At 42.5% G+C, this 12,593-nt stretch overlaps 11 non-coding genes across 11 annotated transcripts; all 11 read right to left on the minus strand.

The window, feature by feature from the left end:
- Positions 1–43: 43 nt before the first annotated feature.
- On the minus strand, positions 44–127 carry TRNAL-UAA (transfer RNA leucine (anticodon UAA)). Its single transcript has one exon. It is a non-coding gene; the product is annotated as a tRNA-Leu (tRNA).
- An 864-nt stretch (positions 128–991) lies between these two features.
- TRNAF-AAA (transfer RNA phenylalanine (anticodon AAA)) lies at positions 992–1,075 on the minus strand. The gene has a single exon. It is a non-coding gene; the product is annotated as a tRNA-Phe (tRNA).
- Positions 1,076–3,125: 2,050 nt separating this feature from the next.
- TRNAL-UAA (transfer RNA leucine (anticodon UAA)) lies at positions 3,126–3,209 on the minus strand. Its single transcript has one exon. It is a non-coding gene; the product is annotated as a tRNA-Leu (tRNA).
- A 1,338-nt stretch (positions 3,210–4,547) lies between these two features.
- On the minus strand, positions 4,548–4,631 carry TRNAL-UAA (transfer RNA leucine (anticodon UAA)). Its single transcript has one exon. It is a non-coding gene; the product is annotated as a tRNA-Leu (tRNA).
- A 153-nt stretch (positions 4,632–4,784) lies between these two features.
- On the minus strand, positions 4,785–4,868 carry TRNAL-UAA (transfer RNA leucine (anticodon UAA)). The gene has a single exon. It is a non-coding gene; the product is annotated as a tRNA-Leu (tRNA).
- A 1,575-nt stretch (positions 4,869–6,443) lies between these two features.
- On the minus strand, positions 6,444–6,527 carry TRNAF-AAA (transfer RNA phenylalanine (anticodon AAA)). Its single transcript has one exon. It is a non-coding gene; the product is annotated as a tRNA-Phe (tRNA).
- A 153-nt stretch (positions 6,528–6,680) lies between these two features.
- Positions 6,681–6,764, minus strand: TRNAL-UAA (transfer RNA leucine (anticodon UAA)). The gene has a single exon. It is a non-coding gene; the product is annotated as a tRNA-Leu (tRNA).
- A 2,049-nt stretch (positions 6,765–8,813) lies between these two features.
- On the minus strand, positions 8,814–8,897 carry TRNAL-UAA (transfer RNA leucine (anticodon UAA)). Its single transcript has one exon. It is a non-coding gene; the product is annotated as a tRNA-Leu (tRNA).
- Positions 8,898–10,235: 1,338 nt separating this feature from the next.
- On the minus strand, positions 10,236–10,319 carry TRNAL-UAA (transfer RNA leucine (anticodon UAA)). Its single transcript has one exon. It is a non-coding gene; the product is annotated as a tRNA-Leu (tRNA).
- A 153-nt stretch (positions 10,320–10,472) lies between these two features.
- TRNAL-UAA (transfer RNA leucine (anticodon UAA)) lies at positions 10,473–10,556 on the minus strand. The gene has a single exon. It is a non-coding gene; the product is annotated as a tRNA-Leu (tRNA).
- Positions 10,557–11,657: 1,101 nt separating this feature from the next.
- Positions 11,658–11,741, minus strand: TRNAL-UAA (transfer RNA leucine (anticodon UAA)). The gene has a single exon. It is a non-coding gene; the product is annotated as a tRNA-Leu (tRNA).
- Between the last annotated feature and the right edge of the window lie 852 nt (positions 11,742–12,593).

The following is a 12,593-nucleotide window of genomic DNA, read 5'->3' on the forward strand; positions in this document are numbered from 1 at the left end:
TTTCTGATTATGAAATACATGTTATTAAAATCAAGCAATTCGTTGTCAGAAGTGGGGTTCGAACCCACGCCCTCATACGAGGATCAAAGCTTAAATCTGACGCCTTAGACCACTCGGCCATCCTGACACGATTTTGAACGTTTTCCTTTAAAACGAAGCTATAGTTCAACCCCGAAATACCTCTCCTATTTCTATGCTCCATAAAGCCACTCACTTGTTGCCATACTAGAGAAGTCTTTTCTGATCATGAGATCCATGTTATTAAAATGAAGCAATTCGTTGTCAGAAGTGGAGTTCGAACCCACGCCCTCATACGAGGATCAGAGCTAAAATCTGACGCCATAGACCATTCGGCCATCCTGACACGCTTTTAGACGTTTTTCTTGAAAACGAAACTATAGTACCACCCCGAAATTACTCTTGGAATTCTATGCTCCATAAAGCCACTTACTTGTTACCATACTAGAGAAGCCTTTTCTGATCATGAGATCCATGTTATAAAAATGAAACAATTCGTTGTCAGAAGTGAGGTTCTAACCCACGCCCTCATACGAGGATCAGAGCTTAAATCCGACGCCTTAGACCACTCGGCCATCCTGACACGATTTTGAACGTTTTCTTTGAAAACGAAGCTATAGTACAACCCCGAAATACCTCTCGGAATTCTATGCTCCATAAAGCCACTCACTTGTTGCAATACTAGAGAAGCCTTTTCTGATTATGAAATACATGTTATTTAAATGAAGCAATTCGTTGTCAGAAGTGTGGTTCGAACCCACGCCCTCATACGAGGATCAGAGCTAAAATCTGACGCCTTAGACAATTCGGCCATCCTGACACGCTTTTAGACGTTTCTCTTGAAAACGAAGCTATAGTACCACCCCGAAATAACTCTCGGAATTCTATGCTTCATAAAGCCACAGACTTGTTGCCATACTAGAGAAGTCTTTACTGATCATGAGATCCATGCTATTAAAATGAAGCAATTCGTTGTCAGAAGTGGGGTTCGAACCCATGTCCTCATACGAGGATCAGAGCTTTAATCTGACGCCTTAGACCACTCGGTCATCCTGACACGCTTGTGAACGTTTTACCTGAAAACGAAGCTATAGTACAACCCCGAAATACCTCTCGGATTTCCATGCTCCATAAAGCCACTCACTTGTTGCAATACTAGAGAAGCCTTTTCTGATTATGAAATACATGTTATTTAAATGAAGCAATTCGTTGTCAGAAGTGGGGTTCGAACCCACGCCCTCATACGAGGATCAGAGCTTAAATCTGACGCCTTAGACCACTCGGCCGTCCTCACACGGTTTTGAACCTTTTCCTTGAAAACGAAGCTATAGTACAACCCCGAAATACCTCTCAGAATTCTATGCTTCATAAAGCCACTCACTTTTTTTCCATACTAGAGAAGCCTTTTCTGATCATGAGATCCATGTTATTAAAATGGAGCAATTCGTTGTCAGAAGTGGGGTTCGAACCCATGCCCTCAAACGAGGATCAAAGCTTAAATCTGACGCCTTAGACCACTCAACAATACTGACACGCTTGTGAACGTTTTCCTTGAAAACGAAGCTATAGTACAACCACGAAATACCTCTCGGAATTCTAAGCACCATAAAGCCACTCACTTTTTGCCATACTAGAGAAGACTTTTCTGATCATGAGATCCATGTTTTTAAAATGAAAAAATTCGTTGTCAGAAGTGGGGTTCGAACCCACGCCCTCTTACGAGGATCATAGCTTAAATCCGACGCCTTAGACCACTCGGCCATCCTGCCACGCTTTTGAACGTTTTTCTTGAAAACGAAGCTATAGTACAACCCCGAAATACCTCTCGGAATTCTATGCTTCATAAAGCCACAGACCTGTTGCCATACTAGAGAAGTCTTTTCTGATCATAAGATCCATGCTATTAAAATGAAGCAATTCGTTGTCAGAAGTGGGGTTCGAACCCACGCCCTCATACGAGAATCAGAGCTTAAATCTGACGCCTTAGACCACTCGCCCATCCTGACACGATTGTGAACGTTTTCCTTGAAAACGAAGCTATAGTACAACCCCGAAATACCTCTCGGAATTCTATGCTTCATAAAGCCACTCACTTGTTGCCATACTAGAGAAGCCTTTTCAGATCATGAGATCCATGTTATTAAAATGAAGCAATTCGTTGTCAGAAGTGGGGTTCGAACCCACGCATTCATACGAGGATCAGAGCTTAAATCTGACGCCTTAGACCACTCGGCCATCCTGACACGATTGTGAACGTTTACCTTGAAAACGAAGCTATAGTACAACCCCGAAATACCTCTCGGAATTCTATGCTTCATAAAGCCACTCACTTGTTGCAATACTAGAGAAGCCTTTTCTGATTATGAAATACATGTTATTTAAATGAAGCAATTCGTTGTCAGAAGTGGGGTTCGAACCCACGCCCTCATACGAGGATCAGAGCTTAAATCTGACGCCTTAGACCACTCGGCCGTCCTCACACGGTTTTGAACCTTTTCCTTGAAAACGAAGCTATAGTACAACCCCGAAATACCTCTCAGAATTCTATGCTTCATAAAGCCACTCACTTTTTTCCATACTAGAGAAGCCTTTTCTGATCATGAGATCCATGTTATTAAAATGAAGCAATTCGTTGTCAGAAGTGGGGTTCGAACCCATGCCCTCAAACGAGGATCAAAGCTTAAATCTGACGCCTTAGACCACTCAACAATACTGACACGCTTGTGAACGTTTTCCTTGAAAACGAAGCTATAGTACAACCACGAAATACCTCTCGGAATTCTAAGCACCATAAAGCCACTCACTTTTTGCCATACTAGAGAAGACTTTTCTGATCATGAGATCCATGTTTTTAAAATGAAAAAATTCGTTGTCAGAAGTGGGGTTCGAACCCACGCCCTCTTACGAGGATCATAGCTTAAATCCGACGCCTTAGACCACTCGGCCATCCTGCCACGCTTTTGAACGTTTTTCTTGAAAACGAAGCTATAGTACAACCCCGAAATACCTCTCGGAATTCTATGCTTCATAAAGCCACAGACCTGTTGCCATACTAGAGAAGTCTTTTCTGATCATAAGATCCATGCTATTAAAATGAAGCAATTCGTTGTCAGAAGTGGGGTTCGAACCCACGCCCTCATACGAGAATCAGAGCTTAAATCTGACGCCTTAGACCACTCGGCCATCCTGACACGATTGTGAACGTTTTCCTTGAAAACGAAGCTATAGTACAACCCCGAAATACCTCTCGGAATTCTATGCTTCATAAAGCCACTCACTTGTTGCAATACTAGAGAAGCCTTTTCTGATTATGAAATACATGTTATTTAAATGAAGCAATTCGTTGTCAGAAGTGGGGTTCGAACCCACGCCCTCATACGAGGATCAGAGCTTAAATCTGACGCCTTAGACCACTCGGCCGTCCTCACACGGTTTTGAACCTTTTCCTTGAAAACGAAGCTATAGTACAACCCCGAAATACCTCTCAGAATTCTATGCTTCATAAAGCCACTCACTTTTTTCCATACTAGAGAAGCCTTTTCTGATCATGAGATCCATGTTATTAAAATGAAGCAATTCGTTGTCAGAAGTGGGGTTCGAACCCATGCCCTCAAACGAGGATCAAAGCTTAAATCTGACGCCTTAGACCACTCAACAATACTGACACGCTTGTGAACGTTTTCCTTGAAAACGAAGCTATAGTACAACCACGAAATACCTCTCGGAATTCTAAGCACCATAAAGCCACTCACTTTTTGCCATACTAGAGAAGACTTTTCTGATCATGAGATCCATGTTTTTAAAATGAAAAAATTCGTTGTCAGAAGTGGGGTTCGAACCCACGCCCTCTTACGAGGATCATAGCTTAAATCCGACGCCTTAGACCACTCGGCCATCCTGCCACGCTTTTGAACGTTTTTCTTGAAAACGAAGCTATAGTACAACCCCGAAATACCTCTCGGAATTCTATGCTTCATAAAGCCACAGACCTGTTGCCATACTAGAGAAGTCTTTTCTGATCATGAGATTCATGTTATTAAAATGAAGCAATTCGTTGTCAGAAGTGGAGTTCGAACCCACGCCCTCATACGAGGATCAGAGCTAAAATCTGACGCCTTAGACCATTCGGCCATCCTGACACGCTTTTAGACGTTTTACTTGAAAACGAAGCTATAGTACCACCCCGAAATTACTCTTGGAATTCTATGCTTCATAAAGCCACTCACTTGTTGCAATACTAGAGAAGCCTTTTCTGATTATGAAATACATGTTATTTAAATGAAGCAATTCGTTGTCAGAAGTGGGGTTCGAACCCACGCCCTCATACGAGGATCAGAGCTTAAATCTGACGCCTTAGACCACTCGGCCGTCCTCACACGGTTTTGAACCTTTTCCTTGAAAACGAAGCTATAGTACAACCCCGAAATACCTCTCAGAATTCTATGCTTCATAAAGCCACTCACTTTTTTCCATACTAGAGAAGCCTTTTCTGATCATGAGATCCATGTTATTAAAATGAAGCAATTCGTTGTCAGAAGTGGGGTTCGAACCCACGCCCTCATACGAGAATCAGAGCTTAAATCTGACGCCTTAGACCACTCGGCCATCCTGACACGATTGTGAACGTTTTCCTTGAAAACGAAGCTATAGTACAACCCCGAAATACCTCTCGGAATTCTATGCTTCATAAAGCCACTCACTTGTTGCCATACTAGAGAAGCCTTTTCTGATTATGAAATACATGTTATTTAAATGAAGCAATTCGTTGTCAGAAGTGGGGTTCGAACCCACGCCCTCATACGAGAATCAGAGCTTAAATCTGACGCCTTAGACCACTCGGCCATCCTGACACGATTGTGAACGTTTTCCTTGAAAACGAAGCTATAGTACAACCCCGAAATACCTCTCGGAATTCTATGCTTCATAAAGCCACTCACTTGTTGCCATACTAGAGAAGCCTTTTCAGATCATGAGATCCATGTTATTAAAATGAAGCAATTCGTTGTCAGAAGTGGGGTTCGAACCCACGCATTCATACGAGGATCAGAGCTTAAATCTGACGCCTTAGACCACTCGGCCATCCTGACACGATTGTGAACGTTTACCTTGAAAACGAAGCTATAGTACAACCCCGAAATACCTCTCGGAATTCTATGCTTCATAAAGCCACTCACTTGTTGCAATACTAGAGAAGCCTTTTCTGATTATGAAATACATGTTATTTAAATGAAGCAATTCGTTGTCAGAAGTGGGGTTCGAACCCACGCCCTCATACGAGGATCAGAGCTTAAATCTGACGCCTTAGACCACTCGGCCGTCCTCACACGGTTTTGAACCTTTTCCTTGAAAACGAAGCTATAGTACAACCCCGAAATACCTCTCAGAATTCTATGCTTCATAAAGCCACTCACTTTTTTCCATACTAGAGAAGCCTTTTCTGATCATGAGATCCATGTTATTAAAATGAAGCAATTCGTTGTCAGAAGTGGGGTTCGAACCCATGCCCTCAAACGAGGATCAAAGCTTAAATCTGACGCCTTAGACCACTCAACAATACTGACACGCTTGTGAACGTTTTCCTTGAAAACGAAGCTATAGTACAACCACGAAATACCTCTCGGAATTCTAAGCACCATAAAGCCACTCACTTTTTGCCATACTAGAGAAGACTTTTCTGATCATGAGATCCATGTTTTTAAAATGAAAAAATTCGTTGTCAGAAGTGGGGTTCGAACCCACGCTCTCATACGAGGATCAGAGCTAAAATCTGACGCCTTAGACCACTCGGCCATCCTGACACGCTTTTAGACGTTTTTCTTGAAAACGAAGCTATAGTACAACCCCGAAATACCTCTCGGAATTCTATGCTCCATAAAGCCACTTACTTGTTACCATACTAGAGAAGCCTTTTCTGATCATGAGATCCATGTTATAAAAATGAAACAATTCGTTGTCAGAAGTGAGGTTCTAACCCACGCCCTCATACGAGGATCAGAGCTTAAATCTGACGCCTTAGACCACTCGGCCATCCTGACACGATTTTGAACGTTTTCTTTGAAAACGAAGCTATAGTACAACCCCGAAATACCTCTCGGAATTCTATGCTCCATAAAGCCACTCACTTGTTGCAATACTAGAGAAGCCTTTTCTGATTATGAAATACATGTTATTTAAATGAAGCAATTCGTTGTCAGAAGTGTGGTTCGAACCCACGCCCTCATACGAGGATCAGAGCTAAAATCTGACGCCTTAGACAATTCGGCCATCCTGACACGCTTTTAGACGTTTCTCTTGAAAACGAAGCTATAGTACCACCCCGAAATAACTCTCGGAATTCTATGCTTCATAAAGCCACAGACTTGTTGCCATACTAGAGAAGTCTTTACTGATCATGAGATCCATGCTATTAAAATGAAGCAATTCGTTGTCAGAAGTGGGGTTCGAACCCATGTCCTCATACGAGGATCAGAGCTTTAATCTGACGCCTTAGACCACTCGGTCATCCTGACACGCTTGTGAACGTTTTACCTGAAAACGAAGCTATAGTACAACCCCGAAATACCTCTCGGATTTCCATGCTCCATAAAGCCACTCACTTGTTGCAATACTAGAGAAGCCTTTTCTGATTATGAAATACATGTTATTTAAATGAAGCAATTCGTTGTCAGAAGTGAGGTTCGAACCCACGCCCTCATACGAGGATCAGAGCTTAAATCTGACGCCTTAGACCACTCGGCTATCCTGACACGATTTTGAACGTTTTCTTTGAAAACGAAGCTATAGTACAACCCCGAAATACCTCTCGGAATTCTATGCTCCATAAAGCCACTCACTTGTTGCAATACTAGAGAAGCCTTTTCTGATTATGAAATACATGTTATTTAAATGAAGCAATTCGTTGTCAGAAGTGGGGTTCGAACCCACGCCCTCATACGAGGATCAGAGCTTAAATCTGACGCCTTAGACCACTCGGCCGTCCTCACACGGTTTTGAACCTTTTCCTTGAAAACGAAGCTATAGTACAACCCCGAAATACCTCTCAGAATTCTATGCTTCATAAAGCCACTCACTTTTTTCCATACTAGAGAAGCCTTTTCTGATCATGAGATCCATGTTATTAAAATGGAGCAATTCGTTGTCAGAAGTGGGGTTCGAACCCATGCCCTCAAACGAGGATCAAAGCTTAAATCTGACGCCTTAGACCACTCAACAATACTGACACGCTTGTGAACGTTTTCCTTGAAAACGAAGCTATAGTACAACCACGAAATACCTCTCGGAATTCTAAGCACCATAAAGCCACTCACTTTTTGCCATACTAGAGAAGACTTTTCTGATCATGAGATCCATGTTTTTAAAATGAAAAAATTCGTTGTCAGAAGTGGGGTTCGAACCCACGCCCTCTTACGAGGATCATAGCTTAAATCCGACGCCTTAGACCACTCGGCCATCCTGCCACGCTTTTGAACGTTTTTCTTGAAAACGAAGCTATAGTACAACCCCGAAATACCTCTCGGAATTCTATGCTTCATAAAGCCACAGACCTGTTGCCATACTAGAGAAGTCTTTTCTGATCATAAGATCCATGCTATTAAAATGAAGCAATTCGTTGTCAGAAGTGGGGTTCGAACCCACGCCCTCATACGAGAATCAGAGCTTAAATCTGACGCCTTAGACCACTCGCCCATCCTGACACGATTGTGAACGTTTTCCTTGAAAACGAAGCTATAGTACAACCCCGAAATACCTCTCGGAATTCTATGCTTCATAAAGCCACTCACTTGTTGCCATACTAGAGAAGCCTTTTCAGATCATGAGATCCATGTTATTAAAATGAAGCAATTCGTTGTCAGAAGTGGGGTTCGAACCCACGCATTCATACGAGGATCAGAGCTTAAATCTGACGCCTTAGACCACTCGGCCATCCTGACACGATTGTGAACGTTTACCTTGAAAACGAAGCTATAGTACAACCCCGAAATACCTCTCGGAATTCTATGCTTCATAAAGCCACTCACTTGTTGCAATACTAGAGAAGCCTTTTCTGATTATGAAATACATGTTATTTAAATGAAGCAATTCGTTGTCAGAAGTGGGGTTCGAACCCACGCCCTCATACGAGGATCAGAGCTTAAATCTGACGCCTTAGACCACTCGGCCGTCCTCACACGGTTTTGAACCTTTTCCTTGAAAACGAAGCTATAGTACAACCCCGAAATACCTCTCAGAATTCTATGCTTCATAAAGCCACTCACTTTTTTCCATACTAGAGAAGCCTTTTCTGATCATGAGATCCATGTTATTAAAATGAAGCAATTCGTTGTCAGAAGTGGGGTTCGAACCCATGCCCTCAAACGAGGATCAAAGCTTAAATCTGACGCCTTAGACCACTCAACAATACTGACACGCTTGTGAACGTTTTCCTTGAAAACGAAGCTATAGTACAACCACGAAATACCTCTCGGAATTCTAAGCACCATAAAGCCACTCACTTTTTGCCATACTAGAGAAGACTTTTCTGATCATGAGATCCATGTTTTTAAAATGAAAAAATTCGTTGTCAGAAGTGGGGTTCGAACCCACGCCCTCTTACGAGGATCATAGCTTAAATCCGACGCCTTAGACCACTCGGCCATCCTGCCACGCTTTTGAACGTTTTTCTTGAAAACGAAGCTATAGTACAACCCCGAAATACCTCTCGGAATTCTATGCTTCATAAAGCCACAGACCTGTTGCCATACTAGAGAAGTCTTTTCTGATCATAAGATCCATGCTATTAAAATGAAGCAATTCGTTGTCAGAAGTGGGGTTCGAACCCACGCCCTCATACGAGAATCAGAGCTTAAATCTGACGCCTTAGACCACTCGGCCATCCTGACACGATTGTGAACGTTTTCCTTGAAAACGAAGCTATAGTACAACCCCGAAATACCTCTCGGAATTCTATGCTTCATAAAGCCACTCACTTGTTGCAATACTAGAGAAGCCTTTTCTGATTATGAAATACATGTTATTTAAATGAAGCAATTCGTTGTCAGAAGTGGGGTTCGAACCCACGCCCTCATACGAGGATCAGAGCTTAAATCTGACGCCTTAGACCACTCGGCCGTCCTCACACGGTTTTGAACCTTTTCCTTGAAAACGAAGCTATAGTACAACCCCGAAATACCTCTCAGAATTCTATGCTTCATAAAGCCACTCACTTTTTTCCATACTAGAGAAGCCTTTTCTGATCATGAGATCCATGTTATTAAAATGAAGCAATTCGTTGTCAGAAGTGGGGTTCGAACCCATGCCCTCAAACGAGGATCAAAGCTTAAATCTGACGCCTTAGACCACTCAACAATACTGACACGCTTGTGAACGTTTTCCTTGAAAACGAAGCTATAGTACAACCACGAAATACCTCTCGGAATTCTAAGCACCATAAAGCCACTCACTTTTTGCCATACTAGAGAAGACTTTTCTGATCATGAGATCCATGTTTTTAAAATGAAAAAATTCGTTGTCAGAAGTGGGGTTCGAACCCACGCCCTCTTACGAGGATCATAGCTTAAATCCGACGCCTTAGACCACTCGGCCATCCTGCCACGCTTTTGAACGTTTTTCTTGAAAACGAAGCTATAGTACAACCCCGAAATACCTCTCGGAATTCTATGCTTCATAAAGCCACAGACCTGTTGCCATACTAGAGAAGTCTTTTCTGATCATGAGATTCATGTTATTAAAATGAAGCAATTCGTTGTCAGAAGTGGAGTTCGAACCCACGCCCTCATACGAGGATCAGAGCTAAAATCTGACGCCTTAGACCATTCGGCCATCCTGACACGCTTTTAGACGTTTTACTTGAAAACGAAGCTATAGTACCACCCCGAAATTACTCTTGGAATTCTATGCTTCATAAAGCCACTCACTTGTTGCAATACTAGAGAAGCCTTTTCTGATTATGAAATACATGTTATTTAAATGAAGCAATTCGTTGTCAGAAGTGGGGTTCGAACCCACGCCCTCATACGAGGATCAGAGCTTAAATCTGACGCCTTAGACCACTCGGCCGTCCTCACACGGTTTTGAACCTTTTCCTTGAAAACGAAGCTATAGTACAACCCCGAAATACCTCTCAGAATTCTATGCTTCATAAAGCCACTCACTTTTTTCCATACTAGAGAAGCCTTTTCTGATCATGAGATCCATGTTATTAAAATGAAGCAATTCGTTGTCAGAAGTGGGGTTCGAACCCACGCCCTCATACGAGAATCAGAGCTTAAATCTGACGCCTTAGACCACTCGGCCATCCTGACACGATTGTGAACGTTTTCCTTGAAAACGAAGCTATAGTACAACCCCGAAATACCTCTCGGAATTCTATGCTTCATAAAGCCACTCACTTGTTGCCATACTAGAGAAGCCTTTTCTGATTATGAAATACATGTTATTTAAATGAAGCAATTCGTTGTCAGAAGTGGGGTTCGAACCCACGCCCTCATACGAGAATCAGAGCTTAAATCTGACGCCTTAGACCACTCGGCCATCCTGACACGATTGTGAACGTTTTCCTTGAAAACGAAGCTATAGTACAACCCCGAAATACCTCTCGGAATTCTATGCTTCATAAAGCCACTCACTTGTTGCCATACTAGAGAAGCCTTTTCAGATCATGAGATCCATGTTATTAAAATGAAGCAATTCGTTGTCAGAAGTGGGGTTCGAACCCACGCATTCATACGAGGATCAGAGCTTAAATCTGACGCCTTAGACCACTCGGCCATCCTGACACGATTGTGAACGTTTACCTTGAAAACGAAGCTATAGTACAACCCCGAAATACCTCTCGGAATTCTATGCTTCATAAAGCCACTCACTTGTTGCAATACTAGAGAAGCCTTTTCTGATTATGAAATACATGTTATTTAAATGAAGCAATTCGTTGTCAGAAGTGGGGTTCGAACCCACGCCCTCATACGAGGATCAGAGCTTAAATCTGACGCCTTAGACCACTCGGCCGTCCTCACACGGTTTTGAACCTTTTCCTTGAAAACGAAGCTATAGTACAACCCCGAAATACCTCTCAGAATTCTATGCTTCATAAAGCCACTCACTTTTTTCCATACTAGAGAAGCCTTTTCTGATCATGAGATCCATGTTATTAAAATGAAGCAATTCGTTGTCAGAAGTGGGGTTCGAACCCATGCCCTCAAACGAGGATCAAAGCTTAAATCTGACGCCTTAGACCACTCAACAATACTGACACGCTTGTGAACGTTTTCCTTGAAAACGAAGCTATAGTACAACCACGAAATACCTCTCGGAATTCTAAGCACCATAAAGCCACTCACTTTTTGCCATACTAGAGAAGACTTTTCTGATCATGAGATCCATGTTTTTAAAATGAAAAAATTCGTTGTCAGAAGTGGGGTTCGAACCCACGCCCTCTTACGAGGATCATAGCTTAAATCCGACGCCTTAGACCACTCGGCCATCCTGCCACGCTTTTGAACGTTTTTCTTGAAAACGAAGCTATAGTACAACCCCGAAATACCTCTCGGAATTCTATGCTTCATAAAGCCACAGACCTGTTGCCATACTAGAGAAGTCTTTTCTGATCATAAGATCCATGCTATTAAAATGAATCAATTCGTTGTCAGAAGTGGGGTTCGAACCCACGCCCTCATACGAGAATCAGAGCTTAAATCTGACGCCTTAGACCACTCGGCCATCCTGACACGATTGTGAACGTTTTCCTTGAAAACGAAGCTATAGTACAACCCCGAAATACCTCTCGGAATTCTATGCTTCATAAAGCCACTCACTTGTTGCCATACTAGAGAAGCCTTTTCAGATCATGAGATCCATGTTATTAAAATGAAGCAATTCGTTGTCAGAAGTGGGGTTCGAACCCACGCATTCATACGAGGATCAGAGCTTAAATCTGACGCCTTAGACCACTCGGCCATCCTGACACGATTGTGAACGTTTACCTTGAAAACGAAGCTATAGTACAACCCCGAAATACCTCTCGGAATTCTATGCTTCATAAAGCCACTCACTTGTTGCAATACTAGAGAAGCCTTTTCTGATTATGAAATACATGTTATTTAAATGAAGCAATTCGTTGTCAGAAGTGGGGTTCGAACCCACGCCCTCATACGAGGATCAGAGCTTAAATCTGACGCCTTAGACCACTCGGCCGTCCTCACACGGTTTTGAACCTTTTCCTTGAAAACGAAGCTATAGTACAACCCCGAAATACCTCTCAGAATTCTATGCTTCATAAAGCCACTCACTTTTTTCCATACTAGAGAAGCCTTTTCTGATCATGAGATCCATGTTATTAAAATGAAGCAATTCGTTGTCAGAAGTGGGGTTCGAACCCATGCCCTCAAACGAGGATCAAAGCTTAAATCTGACGCCTTAGACCACTCAACAATACTGACACGCTTGTGAACGTTTTCCTTGAAAACGAAGCTATAGTACAACCACGAAATACCTCTCGGAATTCTAAGCACCATAAAGCCACTCACTTTTTGCCATACTAGAGAAGACTTTTCTGATCATGAGATCCATGTTTTTAAAAT

Source organism: Phalangium opilio, unplaced genomic scaffold (assembly GCF_054372755.1).
Source record: "Phalangium opilio isolate 3A_F unplaced genomic scaffold, DU_Popi_V2 ptg000037l_1, whole genome shotgun sequence".
Classification (NCBI taxonomy): Eukaryota; Metazoa; Arthropoda; class Arachnida; order Opiliones; family Phalangiidae; genus Phalangium; species Phalangium opilio.